The sequence below is a fragment of the Elaeis guineensis genome, chromosome 2 (assembly GCF_000442705.2).
Source record: "Elaeis guineensis isolate ETL-2024a chromosome 2, EG11, whole genome shotgun sequence".
Lineage (NCBI taxonomy): Eukaryota > Viridiplantae > Streptophyta > Magnoliopsida > Arecales > Arecaceae > Elaeis > Elaeis guineensis.
The window spans coordinates 41,133,304-41,152,016 of NC_025994.2; positions in this window are offsets into that span (position 1 = coordinate 41,133,304).

Consider the following 18,713-nt stretch of genomic DNA (forward strand, 5'->3'; position numbering starts at 1 on the left):
GAATCTCTTGAGAAGAGGTTGATACAAGTCCCTCTCAGATCTAGAGTTGATCTGAGGTCGTTTGAGGTGCAGATGAGATCTCCATCAACAGATCTACAGGAAAGGCTGCAGCAGGATAGATCTGTAAGGTCTGTCTCCATCTACCTTCTTCCTCATCTAGAATGCCCCAATTCGAGATCTACAAATTGGAAGATCTTGGTCCAGGCCTGATCTGATTGGGTACCAGATCTTGGATTTTTTAGAGGTGATTTCAGATCATCTGGAACGAAAGGCTGACGAAGAAGACAGCAACCAGGCTGATTTCATAAAGGGCCTTCAATCGAGTCCAGAAGTCTCCATATTTGTTCGTTGCTGGTTTTGCTGTACCCAGATCTGTGGGAGGAGCTAGGATCATGCTTCAATAAGATACTTGTATGGCTAAGAGAGAACCTCTTCTCTTCTAGATCCATATTTGAAAAAAAAGATTGCGAAATAGGTATGTGATTTGATCACATTGTGAATTTCAATATATATCAATTTCAGCATATGAGATAGATCCATATGGTTTTATATTTTTATGTATGCATAATTTAGATTAAAAATATTTTAATCTTATTTTTTTCTGTGGTGTTTAGAAAATAAAATTTTAAAATATATATGCATGCACCAAACTCTGAATTCCAACAGTGGTATCAGAGACATGAATTTTCATATGCTGAATTTTGTATACATGTTCTTAAAAAAGTTTTAAAATCAGATTTTTTCCTTGATACATGAGATGTATAGATAGATCTTCAAATCTAAAATTTAATTTTAGATTTAGTTTTAGAACATATAGTTTATATGTAATTACATGTATAGATCTAAATTTTGATCTAGAAAGAGTTCTAGTTCATGTTCATGTTCATGTGATACATAGATACATGGGTAAAACCTAAAATTTTTATGTGATTTAAATTTTAATTTATATATATGATATATGATTATATATTTAGATCATAAATTTACTTTTAATCTAATCTATGATTAGCATATGAGATATATGATATCATGCTTAGATCTAAAGTTTTGTTTAGATCTGATTTTACATGCATATATATGATATATGTTTATGTGTTAAAATCTATAAATTATTTTTATATTTTAAAATTTACTTTCATGTAAAAAAAATTAGATCTGAAATATGATTTTAGAATCTAAAATTTGTGTTTGTACATGAGGGTTTTGATCATGAGAAAATCATTAATTAGGTCATGTAATGGGATTGCATTTAAGTTTTTTGATTTGAGTCATATCGATCTAATCTGATTCAGTAATTAGTCAAATCGAGTCAAGTATTGATCAAGATTAGATCAATTAAGTTAATGATTATACAATTATTATTGATCAAATCAATTGAATCTCATATGTAGAATCGATTAATCTAAGGATCTAATTTGGCTTGTTGGTTTGAGCTCGATTCATGTGAGCTAACCAATTCTGATCAACCGACCTATTGGTGTCTAAGATAAGTTAATGAGATATGATTATTTAATTGGTTCTGTTAGCCAAACTGGTCAATTTGTTGGTGTCTAAGAAAGACAATGAGAGGACCCCCATCAATCTCCACTTACCTGATCAATTTGGATCTCTACTTACCTGATCAATTTGGAAGATTGGGTCTTGAATTAGGTTGTTTAGCGGTTTGGTTTAGCCCATGCCAGTTAGATCGATCATATGATAACTAATTAGATGAGATCTAAATCTAAATTTTTTCACAAACATTAAGTCCATAGGTCTTCCACCATTGTAGATGTGTAGGCATGCTACCGGCCTTGATTGTTCTCGACTAGTTACAGTGATTTAGTTGTATCAAGAACATGCAACCACTCTATTAGAAAAGAGTTGCTCCAGGGTAAAGATGGGGTTGGGCTCAAAAACTGTTAGGTGAGGGACCCAATGATGGCTTTGCACCTGCTTATAAACGGTAGGTCGGGCTTAACTAAGAAGTATGGGCAATAACTGTTAGGTGAGTCCATATGACTTAGAGACCAAGTCGCTGCAACATGCTTAGAGAAGCATCTGGACTAAGAGTTGCCTATGCATCGGTATGCATGTTACCAATAACTGTTAGGTGAGGTGTATGTCATCGGTGGAACCGCAAGACCCACTAGGAATCCTTTATTGTGTCAGGATTTTCATTTCCTTCTCGAGGAGTGGAGAGATCCAATAAATTAGTGGGAGTTATTGTTTGCATCTTAAAGTCCGCAGAAGTAAATTAAATATTAAGTACAAAAGTCTAACTTGAATCTCTACTCTTGCAGTTAAACAATGTTAGTTTCAAACACTCTAGCCTGCATCCTTGAAACTAATCATTTGACTGGTAATACTTTCAAAGACTGGCTCAAAAACCTCAGGATTGTCCTGACCTCAGAAAAGTTAAGCCATGTTCTCGACCAAGATCCCGTAGTGCTACCAAACTGTCCTACTGCTGAGCAAAGAACTACTTTTGAGAAGTGGATGGATGAAGACAGTCGGGTCAAGTGCTATGTGCTGGTGGCATCTATGTCAAACGAGTTGCAAAGTCAGCACGAGCATATGCCCACTATCCGAGCCATAATCACTCACCTACAAGAGTTATATGGTGAGCAGAGCCGTACTGCGTGCTTCGAAGTGTTCAAGAGACTCTTCCATCTGAAGATGCGTGAGGGGCAGTTTGTCCATAAGCATTGTATGACAGTGATCAAGGACATTGAGGAGCTTGAAAAGCTCAGGCTGGATATGCAAAAGGAATTGCAGATAGATTTGATCCTTCAATCCCTTATTAATTCATATAGTCAATTCATTATGAATTTTTATATGAACAAACTTGACTACACTATTCCCGAACTTGTCAATATGTTGGTCACTACGGAGGGTACCTTGAAGAGTTTAAAGGGCACTGTTCTCGCTGTGGAGTAGACTTCTTCTTTCAAGAGAAAGTCTACTAGAAAGAAGAAGGTTAAATCTGTGAAGAAGCAGAAGAAAGAGAGCAAGCCGATCAAGGATGGTCCAAAGGTGGTTGAGACAAAGGGAAAGTGTTTCCATTATCATGCTGAAGGCCACTAGAGGAAAAACTATCCCCAATATCTGAAGAGCCTAAAGATCAAAAAGGATGATAAATCTTTAGAAGGTATGCTCGTAATTGAATTTAACCTTACAGTTTCTTTTACTTCTAGTTGGGTATTAGACTCTAGCTCGAGTGCTCATTTATGTACCTCATGCAGGGTCTGATAGAAAGTAGGAGGTTGAGGAAAGGTGACATGATCCTTCGGGTTGGCAATAGAGTAAAAGTTGCTACAGAGGCTGTTGGCACTTACCCTCTTCGATTACTGTTTGATATTAGATTAGATTTGAAAGATCATTATTATGTTCCTGTAGCTAGTCGGAATTTAATTTTCGTGTCTGTGCTAGCACAGGAAGATTTTGAAATTAGTTTCAATAAAGACTTTTGTTTCATTTATTTATGAAATAAATTGGTTGCACAAAGTCTTTTAATTGACATTCTTTATCACTTGCATGTTGATGCGAATGTGAACCTAAACGAGCAAATAGTGAGTGCTGTAGGCCAAAAGATATCCAAAAATAGGATTAACCAGAAGTACTTGTGGCATTATAGACTAGGCCATATTGGAGAGGATAGAATAAACAGACTAAAAAAAGATAAGATCCTTGGCTCTCTTAACCCAGAGTCATATCCAGCTTGCAAATCCTGCCTTCGAGGAAAAATAGTCAAGTTACCCTTTGTAGGACATGGGGAGAGGGCCATCGAGTTACTTGCCCTGGTACACATCGATGTGTGTGGGCCATTTGATGTGCAGGTCAGGGATGGTTATACCTACTTCATTACCTTTATCGATGATCTGTCTAGGCACGGATATGTGTATCTGATGAAACACAAGTCTGAGACCTTTGAAAAGTTCAAAGAATTCAGGCATGAAGTAGAAAAGCAAATAGGCAAGCCCGTTAAGGTTCTTCGATCTGATTGAAGAGGTGAATCCCTTAGGTAGAATATTTTAGGATATCTTAAGGACAATGGCATAGTCTCTCAATAGACCCCTCCTGGAACACCTCGGCTCAATAGGATATCCGAAATGAGGAACAGGATCCTATTGGATATGGTCAGGTCTATGATGAGCTTCACTAATCTACCCTTATTTCTTTGGAGACATGTCTTGTTAACTACCATTCACTTATTGAATAGGGTTCTATCAAAGTCCGTTTCTACCACACCGTATGAGATATGGTTCGGTAAGAAGTTGAGTCTAGGTTATCTCAAGACTTGGAGATGTCCAGTCTATGTCAAGAGATAGATGGTAGATAAATTAGAGGATGGATCTATTAAAGCTCGCTTTATAGGATATCTTGAAGAATCCATGGGATACTACTTCTACTTTCCACAAGACCATAATGTGATTGTGAGTCGAAACACCGTATTCCTAAAAAAATAGTTTATACGGGATGGTGGCAGTGGGAGGTTAGTGGAGCTCGAAGAGAAAGTCTTTGAAGAGCCAAGAGCTATAGATCCTCAGGAATCCATAGTCCATGAGCCAGTAGTTGATGTTCTTCTTCCACTTCGTAGATCTAGCAGGGTCTTCCGATCTTTTGAAAGGTATATGGGTATACTTACGAAGAAAGTAAAAGAAATATTTCTTATAGGAGATAGGGATCATACTGATGATCCTAATACCTTTGACGAGATGATGTCTGACATCGATTTTGAGAAATGATTAGATGTGATGAAGTCAGAAATTGACTCAATGCACTCGAGCCAAGTCTGGACCTTAGTGGATCCACCTGAGGGTATTATACCTATTGGATGTAAATAGATCTACAAAAAGAAGATTGGTGCCGATGGTAAGGTAAAGACCTATAAAGCTAGGCTTGTGGCTAAAGGTTATAGTCAGTGTGAGGGCATTGACTATCAAAAAATCTTCTCGTCCGTAGCCATGCTGAAATTCATCCACACTTTGCTTGCTGTTGCAGCTTACTATGATTATGAAATCTGGCAGATGGATGTGAAAACTATTTTTCTAAATGGATATCTTGAGGAAGCTATCTATATGGAGTAGCCTATAAGTTTTACGTCCGATGATGGTGATCACAGAGTCTGCAAGCTGCAAAGGTCCATATATGAATTAAAGCAAGCTTCTTGGAGTTGAAACCATCATTTTGATGAAGTAATCAAATCATTTGATTTCATCAAAAATGAAGAAGAACCTTGTGTATATAAGAGGGTCAGTGGGAGTGTGATCACCTTCCTCGTATTGTACGTGGATGATATTCTCCTTATTGAAAATGATATTTTCATGCTGACCATGATCAAAAGATGGTTGTCTAAGAAATTCTCCATAAAAGATCTAGGGGAAGCATCCTATATTCTTAGAATAAAGATGTATAGGAATAGACCTAAATGGATGCTTGACCTATCACAATAACTGTACATAGAGAAAGTGCTGAAGAGGTTCAATATGAAAAATTTTAATAGAGATCTCTTACCTCTTAGGCATGGTATTAGTCTTTCTAAGACGATGTGTCCGATCACATCTGAGGAGGTACAGCACATGAGTAGGATTTCTTATACCTCAGCCATAGGGAGCCTCATGTATATTGTTGGTGCAAAAATTCACCTACGCCGGAGAAGCTAGAGTCGAGGGAGTCGCGGTCGCCGCCGGGACCTGCAAAAGAAGTCTCAATCGGAGGTGGGGTTGCTCCGGCAAGACCCTCCGACGCTCAAGTCAGTTCTCTGCCTCAACAAGAATGGAGTGCTCGAACAGAAATTTAGCAGAGTTTTGAGATAGAAAATGGAGCTTATAGAATAACGTATCTGGGGTTTCCTTTTTATAGATGGAGGGGGCAACAAATTGACAGTGATGCCTGTAACCGTCTGGTCATGGGCCGCCCAGAGTCAGGAGGAATTTATTGTGGAGGATAGTGGAGCGGGATTGTGGCTATCGCTGTGGCTCGCCACGTGGAATCAGTTACGGGGAGTGGAGCGGCATCCGCTGTCGTGACTTGTCAGGGAGTGATGGAATCGCACAGAATCCACCGCAGGGAGTGGAGCAGAATCGTGGCCGTTAATATGGCCTGTCAGGGAGTAATGGAGCTACGCAGGGTCTGCCGCAGGGAGTGGAGTAGAATCATGGCCGTTAATATGGCCTGTCAGGGAGTAATGGAGCTACGCAGGGTCCACCGTGGGGAGTGGAGCAGAATCATGGCCGTTAATACGGCCTGTCAGGGGGTCCAGACTTGTTGACCGAAGTTTGGTTGGAGTCGGTAGCGAGGTCTGGTACCCGCAGGAGCTTGGGCGAGGTCTTCTTGCAGTCGGAATAGGAGATGGAGTCCGACTCTCGTAGAGGTCCGGACGTAGTCTACTTGCAGTTGGGGTCATAGGTGGAGTCCGGCTCCTGTAGGAGTCCGGGCGGAGTCTTCCTTGCAGCAGAAGTTGTGGACGGAGCTCGGCTCTCGTAGGGGTCCGGGCGGAGTCTTACCAGCAGTAGGAGTCAGGTGCGAAGTCCGGCTCCCGTAGGAGTCCAGACAGAGCTTATCGGCCAAGAGCGATTTCCCACTTTCAGAGCGGGAGAGGGAAAGCAAGATGATCGACCGGCTACGGTGACGGAGCCCGGCTCTCATAGGAGTCCGGGCGGAGCCTTCCTGCAATTGAAATCAAAGGCGAAGTTCGGCTCCCGTAGGAGTCCGGACGGAGTGACGGGAGTTCACCAACAGTAGTCGAAATTCGGAAGAGACTTGCGAGGGTCGATCCCACTGAGAACTTCAGCTGAGGGTATTTTATACCCAACACCAGTCCCCCCACTTCCGAGTTTGAATTTCGAATGAAGGAAGTACAGTGAGGTTGTCGCAGTCGAAGTTCTCTCCCTGACGTCCGCATGCAACCATCCTCGGATACGTCGGTATTTAATGCGCGCATGCCGGAACCATTTTTTTGATTAGGGCGACCCGAAGAGTCTTTTCGGAACTCCCATCGGGATGTGATCCCAAGCGTCGCGCCATAAAAATTTGCGAACAGTCAGTCCTCGGTAGCGGCGAGTGAGACACGTGGGACACGTGGCGAGCACCGATGGGTCTAGGGACACTCGCCACCATAATTGTGCTAAGATCCGCTGCCTATTTAAACCCCCCACCCTTCCTCCGGGTCTTTAATCCGCCTGAAGGACGACATCTTTCTTTCGTCTGAGAGCTTTGCCACTCAGCCACTCCATCGGTGCACCTGCCCACTCCGAGCGTCCTCCACATCGGCCTTTGCCGTCTCTCTGCCGTCTCCAGCTTCCTGACTCCTCTCTAAGGGGTTCCCCCACCGGGGCCTCCGCCCCGGAGGCCATCCTCAAGAGGATGCCACGGGCTTGGAGGAGGGCAAGGAGGGGAGCAGCAGCTTGCGAGTTCTCCGATCATCGAGCAGCCACTGAAGGTTCCCGTCGCTTCAAAGGGGGCTCGAGGGAGAATTCCATCAACAACAGGGTTTAAAAATGGGGACAGCCGGTGAAGGCATTCTGCCTGAGAATTTTGGAGCAGCAGGATGGGATGACATCGATCAAGAGGGCAGAGCCGTCGTCACAAGCTGTGGCGGGATCCTTGGTGTCGTCGGGGCCGAGGGACTAGAAGCGGTCGGCACCGACGGTGGGGCAGTAAAACTTATTGCGGGGATGGTGGAAGTAGCGCATGCCGACCTTGTCGGAACACTTAGGATAGTGGTTGCCATGGAGCATCCGGTGATGGCGTATATCTCTGGCGCCACTGCTGCCTCCGGGGTAACCCCGGTTCTTCTTGAAACAGGTCTTCGTCGCTGATGCCGTTGCTCTTATTGCCCCTTGAAATCTATCCCATCCTTTTCCCCCTAGGGTTGGGATTTCGGAGGTGGAGCGGAACAAGGTGGGGGCGAGAGCCGACAAGCCTGTCACACGCACTGGAAAATGCGGCTGGGAAGGACAGAAATGGGGAGAGAAGTTTGCGGCTTGAAGTGGCCTCCGGTGTATCCCTTCCAAGCCGTGTGCTTCGAGCCTTGTAATAATGTATTCATTTCTGGCCCTCCAGGTCTTGTAACGTACATCTTGCCAGTCGAAAAATAAGGAAGTGATTTTGTTACCTTGTTCGTACTTTGCATCGAACCGTTGTCTGTCGAACTTTTTCCTTTGCCGTTGCTATTGTTGTATTCCCTTCATCTCCTCTCTCTTTTTCTTCTTACCTCGGGTTTGTGTTGAAAGCTTCCTTGAAAGCTGGGGTTCTTGATGAGAGCCCTAGTCTTTGCCAAGATAGAGTTCTTTGTATCTTGGACGCTGTTTGTTTTTCATTTGTCGTTGACGTGACCCATCGCCTTCCTTTTTTCTCTTTCGTTTGGAATTTTTCCTCTGCTCTTGGGGAGGTTACAGGAGTTCAGCTCCCGTAGGCGAAGTTGGGGCGTAGTTCGGCTCCCGTGGGAGTTCGGACGGAGTCTTCCTGCAATCAAAGTCAAGTGCGAAGTCCGACTCCCGTAGGAGTCCGGACGGAGCTTGCCAGCAGTCGAATTTGGTGGCGGAGCCTGGCTCCCATGGGAGTCCGGGCGGAGTCTTCCTTGCAGTAGAAGTTGTGGATGGAGCCCGGCTCCCGTAGGAGTCTGGACACGGTCTATCGTGAGGGGGCCGCTGGGGGAAGTCCCTCCCCTTGTCTCTAGCACGGCCGTGGCCGTACATATGGGCGTTGCTGGGCCCTTCCCACCTTCCGACCTAAAAAGAGCCGATCCTTCGACTTTGCTCGAATTAGGGCAAGGTTCTCCTTCTGTCCCTAACAGGGCTGTGGGGGCGCGTATGGGCATTGTAGGGCCTCTCCCCCCATCCGGTCTAAAGGAAATCGGGCCTTCGACTTTGCTCAAGTTAGGGCGAGGTTCTCCTCCTGTCCCTAACAGGGCTGTGGGGGCACTATGGGCGTTGTAGGGCCTCTCCCCCCATCCGATCTAAAGGGAACCAGGCCTTCGACTTTGCTCAAGTTAGGCCGAGGTTCTCCTCCTGTCCCTAACAGGGCTGTGGGGGCGCGTATGGGCATTGTAGGGCCTCTCCCCCCATCCGGTCTAAAGGAAATCGGGCCTTCGACTTTGCTCAAGTTAGGGCGAGGTTCTCCTCCTGTCCCTAATAGGGCTGTGGGGGCGCGTATGGGCGTTGTAGGGCCTCTCCCCCCATTCGATCTAAAGAGAACCGGGCCTTCGACTTTGCTCAAGTTAGGGTGAGGTTCTCCTCCTGTCCCTAACAGGGCTGTGGGGGCGCGTATGGGCATTGTAGGGCCTCTCCCCCCATCCGATCTAAAAGGAACCGGGCCTTCGACTTTATCGAGATGAGGTTTCCCTCTCGCTTTCGAGACAATTTGTTTGGATTATCCTGTGGATGTAGAATAGTACCAAAGATATGCAGATATACAACTCTTAATTAAAATGAAGTTATTGGTAGTACATTCGTAAGTTCTCCGAGCTCCATGGTCGCGGGAGGTCGGCTCCTCCGAGCTCCTTAAGATAATAAGTCTCGGGCCGAACTACTTCTTTGACCTCGTACGGGCCATCCCAGTTTGGGGCGAGCTTCCCTCGATCCTGAGGCAGCGAGACAGCGGCTCGTCGAAGTACTAGATCTCCTGCTTTAAAGACTTTGTTCTTGACCCGAGCGTTGTAGTATCGAGCGACTTTCTGTCTGTAGGCTGTCATTCGAACCTGAGCTATCTCCCATCTTTCTTCCAGCAGGTTGAGGTTGGCTTTAAGACTTCGCGAGTTTTGGTGTTCGTCGAATGCTGCGACTCGCATCGATGGGAGTTTAAGCTCAATTGGGATGACGGCCTCCGTACCGAAGGCCAAAGCAAAGGGGGTTTCCCCCGTGGGCAGCCTCTGGGTAGTTCGATACGCCCACAGCACATGATAAAGTTCGTCCGCCCATGTTCCCTTCATCTTTTTGAGCCTTGTCTTAATCTCCTACAAAAGAGTTCTGTTAGTTACCTCAGCTTCGCCGTTCGCCTGAGAATGGGCTACCGATGTGAAGTTGTGGGAGATGTTTAGATCTTCACAGAATTCGATAAATTTTGCTCCCACGAATTGCCGTCCATTATCGGTGATCAGGGTCCTAGGCAGATCAAATCTACACTCGATCAACTTCCAGACGAAATCTTGCACTTTTGCTTCTGTGATTTTTGCTAGTGGTTCGGCTTCAACCCATTTGGTGAAGTAGTCGATCGCTACAAGGAGAAACTTCCTCTATCCAGACGCCATAGGAAAAGGGCCAAGGATGTCCATCCCCCATTGCGCAAAAGGTCATGGCGCACTCAAGGGCGTGAGCTCGGTGGTGGGCTGTCTCTGGATGTTAGCATATCTCTGGCATCGATCGCACTTTCTGACATATTCGATCGAATCATGATGCATTGTCGGCCAGTAATATCCTTGACGGAGCAACTTGTGGGATAAAGATCTAGCCCCCAAATGATTCCTGCAGATTCCTTCATGCACTTCCCACAAGGCATAGTCAGCCTCCGAAGGCTGGAGGTATTTTAAGAGGGGCAAAGAGTATGATCTCTTGTACAATTTGCCCTCATAAAGGATGTACCGGGAGGCTTGGTTTCGGAGTTTTCGAGCTTCTTTCGCATCCTGAGGGAGAACTCCATCTCTGAGATAAATTATCAGGGGGTCGACCCAGCAGGGCTCGTAGTCAATCTCCATCACGGGCCGCGACTCTTCTATACTCGGACACTCTAGAACTTCAAAGAGAACGCCCTTGGGCAGTTCGGCCGGAGCCAGCGTTGCCAGCCTGGAGAGAAGGTCAGCCCTGGTATTTTCCAACCTTGGGATCTGTTTGATGCTGAAGCTGCTAAAGGCGGGGACGAGCTCCTTTACCCTTTTGAGGTATTTGGCCATACTGTCCTTCCGTGCTTTGTAACTTCCGCTGACTTGTCCCACTACTAGTTGAGAGTCGCTGTGGACCCGGAGCTAGTCTATTCCCAGCTCTTTGGCGACCCTTAGTCCTGCAATCAGAGCTTCATATTCTGCTCCATTGTTTGTCACAGGGAACTCAAAATGCAGAGCGTACTCCACGATGATTCCCTCCGGACTAACCAAGATTAGGCCTGCACCCGCACCTGACATGTTGGAAGACCTGTCCACATAGAGGGCCCAAAAGCGATCAGAGGGATCCGCTTCTTCTTTGGGGGAGTCCGGTCGGGACTTCAAGTCGTCAATTTCGCTTTGTTCAGGTTCAGTCTCCTCTGGGATAGTACACTCCACTATGAAATCTGCCAGTATTTGGGCCTTCACTGCTAGCCTGGGTTGATAGTTGATGTCGAATTCTGTGAGCTCGATCGCCCACTTTGCCATCCTCCCAGAGGCATCCGTCCGGTGCAAAATCACCTTGATCGGTTGATCAGTGAGCAGCGTCACGGTGTGTTCTTGAAAGTAGGGCCGGAGCCTCCGGGCTGCGATCAACAAGGCATAAGTTAGTTTTTCTAATTTGGTGTACCTGGTCTCAGCGTCCCTCAAAGCACGGCTGACGTAGTAGATCGGCCGCTGGACCTTCGCCTCTTTTTTGACAAGGACGGTCGCGAGAGCCATGGGAGAGACCGCCAGGTATAAAAATAGTTCCTCCCCAGGCTCCAGTTTTGCCAACAGCGGGGGTGAGACTAGGTAGCTCTTTAGCTCCTCGAACGTCTGTTGGCACTCAGAGGTCCAACAAAAGTTCTTGGGCTGCTTGAGGGTTTGAAAGAAGGGCAAGCACCGCTCGGCCGACCTTGCGACGAAGTGATTCAGGGCCGCTATCCTCCCCGTGAGGCGCTGAACCTCTTTTATTGACTTTGGGGCGGCCATCTCCTGGATGGCGTGAATTTTCTCTGGATTGGCCTCGATCCCACACCCCGACACCATGAAGCCCAGGAACTTTCTCGAGGTTACCCCGAAAGCGCATTTAGTTGGGTTCAGCTTCATTCTATATTTTTGGAGAGTGTCGAAGGTCTCCTCGAGGTCGGTGATGTGATCTCTGGAAGATTTGCTTTTTACAAGCATATCGTCCATGTAGACCTCCATGTTACGGCTGATCTGCTCCTTGAAGATTTTGTTCACCAACCGTTGGTAAGTTGAGCCCGCATTTTTGAGGCTGAAAGGCATGACCTTGTAACAGTAAAGACCACGATTAGTAATGAAAGCGGTCTTTTCTTCATCTTCCGGTGCCATTCTGATTTGATTATAGCCGGAGAACGCATCCATGAAGGTGAGGAGCTCATGGCCCGAGGTCGCATCCACCAGTTGATCGATTCTGGGAAGGGGGTAGCTATCCTTTGGACAGGCCTTATTTAGCTTTTTGAAGTCTATGCACATCCTCTACTTGCCGTTTGCTTTTTTGACTAGGACAATGTTGGAAATCCAATCAGGATAATTGACTTCCTTAATGGATCCGACTTTAAGGAGCTTGTCCACTTCTTCGGCTATCGCCTTCTGCCTCTCCGGGGCATGACTTCAGATTTTTTCTTTCATCGGTTGATGCTTTGGATTGACGGCCAAGCGATGCTCCATGACTTCCGTGTCGATCCCTGGCATATCTACTGGAACCCAAGCGAAAATGTCTGCATTCCTTCGTAGAAAATCAATGAGACGCGTCCGCACCTCCTCCTCTAGGTTGGAGCCGATCATCGCTACATGCTCCGCATTCCCGTCGTTCAAAGGGATTGGTACCAGATCTTCAATTGGGGTGCCCCTCTCTTCGATGAGGTCATCGCGTGCATCCAATCCATCGACGGGACAGGGGTCGGATTGGTCGCTTCCTTGTAAGGCTATGCTGTAGCAGTGCCTGGCCAGGGCTTGGTCTCCCCGGTCCTCTCCGATCCCCTGGCTGGTAGGGAATTTCAGCTTCAAATGGTAGGTTGACACGACGGCTCAGAGAGCATTGAGGCCAGGTCAGTCGAGGATTGCATTGTAGGCTGACGACACCTTCACCACCAAGAAATTCACCAGAGCCCTGGATTGCCTTGGATATCGACCTGCGATCACAGTCAAAGTTATCATTCCTTCCGTCGGAACAGCATCACCGGTAAACCCTACCAGAGGGGAGCTAATCAGTCTCAAATGGCCGTCAAGGATGGACATTCTTGAAAAGGCATCGTAGAACAAGATGTCGGCCGAGCTTCCATTGTCGACGAGAATGCGACGGACGTCGTAATTTGCTATATTCATGGAGACTACGACCGCATCGTTATGAGGGAATTGGACTCCCTGGGCGTCTTCTTCAGTGAAGGTTATGGGCTCTTCAGTCTTTTGCCGCTTGGGGGGTACAGACGGAGCGTTGGTTGCTTCCTGCCGGGATTCTCCCTGTAGGAACCAGATCTAGGGTTTCAGGGTTAGATCTTGAAACTTTTCAAGATCATACAGCGGAAGACTAAAATAAATCAAAATTTATTTTCTAAAACCAGAGAATCTCTAGATCTAAGATCCTATTACATGATTATTACATAGCATTAAATCAGAAATTAAAATATATAAATATAGCATGAACTACATGTTGATCATATCAACATGTTTTTATACCACATCTAATGTATGTATTAAACAATAGATCAGATCTATTACCTTGCAATTCAGATGCTCTAACCTCACTGATCTGGGCTTAAGGATGATGTTGCAAGCCGCACATGCGTCCGGCCTCTAGGAGTCATCCACACGAGCCCACGAATCTCGATCAGAAGTCCTGCTTCAGGAAATCAGCACAGTATGCTAGTACTGTGCTGATCCTTCTTTGATGGTTGATCAGGTGCCTCCTTCTTGATTTGGACTCTTCCAAAGATGAAAAGTAGAAGGAGAAATTTTAGATCTGAGACGCTCTCAGAAAACTCAAGATGGAGGGAGGAAAGATATGAAAACAAAAACCCTAGAAGAAGAGCCTCTTCTTCTTCACGTTTTTCTCTCTAGACACCCAAACTTGCGTCTTTTATATCTCCACGACCCAAAAGTATTTCTCTCTAATTTTTGGATGACACAAAGGTCTCTCAAATCTATGTCTCCTCTTAAAATTTTTTAAAGAAACTCATCTTATATAGAGAGCTATGATAGAGTCCTTGTCTAGGTCAAACACCTAGTCAAGGCTTATCCAAACATGGCAAGTTAAGGGATGCCCAACTCTTGAGAACCTCCTCCATATTTTCATGCATAGATCACCAGCAAAGGGTGTACAATGTAAACCCTAAAAGCCACAAAAATTATAAAAAAAATTTGGATAAATTCGGTGCAAAATTGAAAGAGTTTTGGATTTCTAAAACTCTATCTCATAGAATTCGAAATCCAAACTTATTCCTTTTAGATTTGATCCAAACCACCTTCCATGTAAGAAAGAAGAGAAGAGACCTTTTGTGAACGTGGGAGAGATCTGGGAGAGGGCTTTTGTCGCACAAAATAAGTGGAGATTGGCATTGAATTAAGAGAGAGGGCGTGGAGAAGGCTTATGTGGCGCAAGGTGGAATCCTAGTCTTACTAGGATTCTGTCTTATGACTTGTTTTAATTTGGTTTCCCAAATCAAATCAAATCAAAATTAGTTCAATCCAATTAAAATAGATCTTAATTCAATTAATAACCTAATTTAATCAGATTAAATTAGATTTAAATCTGATTTAATTTTCTAATCAAATTAGAAATTAGATTGACCCAAGTCCTAGTTGAACTAGGACTAGTTTTTCCTTGCACTTGGCTTATCCAATAAACCAATTGAACTTGATCCAATCAGGTCCAAACTAAATCTAATTAAATCATATTTAATTAGACTTAATCTCAACCCATTGGCTTAATCAAATTAAGCCAATTAGCAATCGAATTGCTAATCGATCCTCTTGCAACATTTGCACTGGGTTAAATGTCAATCGTATTGATCATTTAACCCTAGAATGATTCTTAATCGTTGATCAACCATCCGATCAGATCATGAACTCTAATGTGTGTGACCTCATAGGTCTGAACCTAAGCCGGTAGCATAGGAATAAATTCCTATACCAATCGAAGTGACCATCTAGCAATGGTACCCGACGATCGGATAGGTCGAATGTGTAGAACAACATCCTTAGAACCCATGCGGATATAGTTTTCATATAATTCATCTCCTTGACCAAAATGATCATAGGACACCCCAGAGTTCAACTGTCAACTCTGATCAGGTTGTCCACATTGTATTTCAAAATATCAAATCCATCTGATGGATTATCCTGGCCAAGGTTTTGCTAAATTAAAATACAGCGACTCATTCTTCTCCAACTCTTGGAGTGGTCAATCCCATCTCGATCACACTCTGACTTCACAAGTACTTGACTGTGCCCAGAAGCCTTCCATCCCTGAATTAAAAATTCAGTTAGTTCAGTACCAAAGCACAGTGAGTTGCTTGCAAGTCACTGAGGCGATCTCAGGTCTAAGGGACACTTATACCTATATCCCATCAGAGACATTCTCGACAGCAGAATACTCTGGAGTTGGTCACGTTCAATGATGATGTACCCTTATATCTCACCTATATGTCATACCAGTGTCTCCACACTCTTTGGTTAAGAGGACAACCAACCCATATGGCCTACAGCGACCTATGCTCGATAGAAGCTGTTGTCCTTATTAACAGCCTATCATTTGGTCGTGAACTGTTTTAAGGACTAATCGATAAATCCTCTCTTTATCGAATCTAAATAGTCCTAAGGACTTCATCATAACAACGGAGTTCATTAGAAGATGAAAGCTTATGATGAAAATGTCAAATATATTTTATTTATTAACAAATCAATTACAATACTTGGTTGCTCAACCGTCAATAGCTTGACAATTGGCTTTTTGGGACATATTTTCCAACAACTCCCACTTGTCCCAAAGCCACTCAGCACAGTATCTAATACCCATCTTCGACTTATGGTTGTCGAACTCCTTTATTGCCAGGGCTTTAGTGAAGGGGTCGGCTAGGTTCTCCTTTCCGTCGATCTTCTGAAGGTCGACATCACCTCGATCCACGATCTCTCGGACCAGGTGGAAGCGGTGCAAGATATGCTTCATCCGCTGATGTGCTTTGGGTTCCTTCACCTGAGCTATGGCACCAGTGCTATCGCAGTAGAGCAAGACTGGACCATCGAGGGAGGGTGCTACTCCGAGCTCGTTGATGAATTTCCTCAGCCACACAGCTTCCTTCGCGGTATCTGATGCTGCGATATACTCCGCTTCACAAACAGAGTCTGCCACAGTATGCTGCTTGAAACTCTTCCAGCAGATGGCTCCACCATTCAGAGTAAAGATATAACCCGACACACTCCTACTGTCATCATGGTCAGATTGGAAGCTGGAGTCTGTGAACCCCACAAGTTTCAGATCTGACTCGCCATAAACCAACCATTGGTCCTTAGTATTTCTCAAATACTTAAGGATGGCTTTAACTACTTTCCAGTGATTTTCTCCAGAATCAGATTGGTATCTACTCACTACTAGTGAGTATGCCACATCTGGTCTTGTACATATCATGGCGTACATGATAGATCCCACGGCTGAAGCATATGGGACTCTACTCATACGCTCTCTCTCTTCAGGAGTTGTCAGACAATCCTTCTTAGAGAGAGAAATTCCTTAGCCTATCGGTAGATAGCCCTTCTTGGAATTCTCCATGCTGAACCTCTTCAGCACAGTGTCTATGTACATGGACTGGGATAACCCAAGCATCCTTTTAGATCTATCCCTATAGATCTTCATCCCTAGGATGTAGGATGCTTCACCCAAGTCCTTCTTGGAGAACTGTGATGACAACCAAACTTTTATTCCCTGTAGTGCGGGGATGTCATTCCCGATTAAGAGAATGTCATTCACGTACAAGACAAGGAATACCATAATTGGACCATTTGCCCATTTATAGATGCAAGGCTCTTCTCCATTCTTAATGAAGCCATACGTTTTGATCACCTTATCAAAATGCATGTTCCAACTCTGAGAAGCTTGCTTCAATCCATAAATGGATCTCTGAAGCTTGCACACCTTGGACTCATCTGTGGATGTAAACCCCTCAGGTTGTATCATATACACCTCTTCGGTCAGCTCTCCATTCAGGAAAGCTGTCTTTACATCCATCTGCCAGATCTCATAATCTAGATGGGCAGCTATTGCAAGCATTATCCGAATAGATTTGAGCATTGCCATAGGGGAAAACGTCTCGTCATAGTCAATACCATAACGTTGACGATACCCCTTGGCAACCAGATGGGCTTTATAGGTCTCCACCTTTCCGTCTGCGCCCCTCTTCCTTTTGAAGACCCATTTACACCCAATGGGTTTAACCCCTTCAGGTGGGTCAACCAATGTCCATACATCGTTGACCTTCATGGACTCCATTTTGGATTTCATGGCTTCAAGCCATTTCTCGGAATCAGGTCTCTGCATTGCATCCATATAGGTGATCGGATCCTCATTATTCTCATCAAGTTCGATGGGATCACCGTTCCGGATCAAGAAATCGTAGTATCTGTCCGGTTGATGCGGTACTCTACCAGATCGCCTTAATGGTGTAGGTACATTGGGCTCCGAATATGATCTAATCATATCAGACTTAGGTTCAGCTATTGGTGTCGGTCCTTCTACCTGTTGAACTTCATCAAGTTCAATCTTAGAGACAACGGTTCCTTCACCAAGGAACTCCTTTTCTAAAAAGATTGCCTTAAGGCTGACGAACACCTTTTGTTCATCAGCATGGTAGAAAAAATATCCTTTTGTCTCTTTGGGGTACCCTATGAATGAGCATTTGTCAGACCTAGGTCCAAGTTTGTCTGTGACTAATCGTTTGACATAGGCCGGGCACCCCCAGACCCTAAGATGTGAAAGTGCTTACGTCCCGTCCATATCTCATATGAAGTCTTAATTACAGACTTACTTGGAACCCTATTTAACAGATAACAGGCCGATTCGAGTGCATATTCCCAGAAGGATATCGGCAAGCTAGCAAAACCCATCATGGATCGGACCATGTCTAACAGAGTCCGATTCCTCCTTTCAGACACACCATTATGCTGTAGTGTTCCTGGAGGAGTCCATTGGGAGAGAATCCCATTCTCTCCTAGATATGTGAGAAACTCACTAGAAAGGTATTCTCCTCCTCGATCAGATCGAAGAGTTTTAATACTCTTCCCAGTTTGTTTTTCTACTTCACTTCAGAATCGTTTGAACATTTCAAATGAATCCGTCTTATGTTTCATCAGATAGACATATCCATATCTAGATAGGTCATCCGTGAAAGTTATGAAGTAGAAATATCCACCTCTAGCACTTGTGCTCATGGACCCGCATACATCAGTATGTATTAGGCCCAAGAGCTTAATAGCTCTCTCACCTTTTCCAGTAAAAGGTGACTTGGTCATTTTACCAAGAAGACAGAACTCACAGGTTGGAAGTGATTCACAATCACTGACTTCGAGGATTCCCTCTTGAGTCAACCTGTTTATTCTGTTCTTGTTTATATGACCTAGCCCCCAATGCCATAAGTAGATATCTGACACACTATCTAATCTAGGGTGCTTGCCAGTAGAATAGACTCTTATCAGGCTTGATCTTTTTGGTCTGGCTCTGCACAGATGTCCCAGCCTGAACTTGCACCTTCTTGACTTTCTTCTTCTTGTTCTTCTTTCCTTTCTCAAAGGGTCGAGAACCAGAAGATGAACCTCCCACTGAGTTCACTGAGTTCACCGACTCCTTGAGGAGTTGGTGATCCTTCTCAAAGTTTTGAAG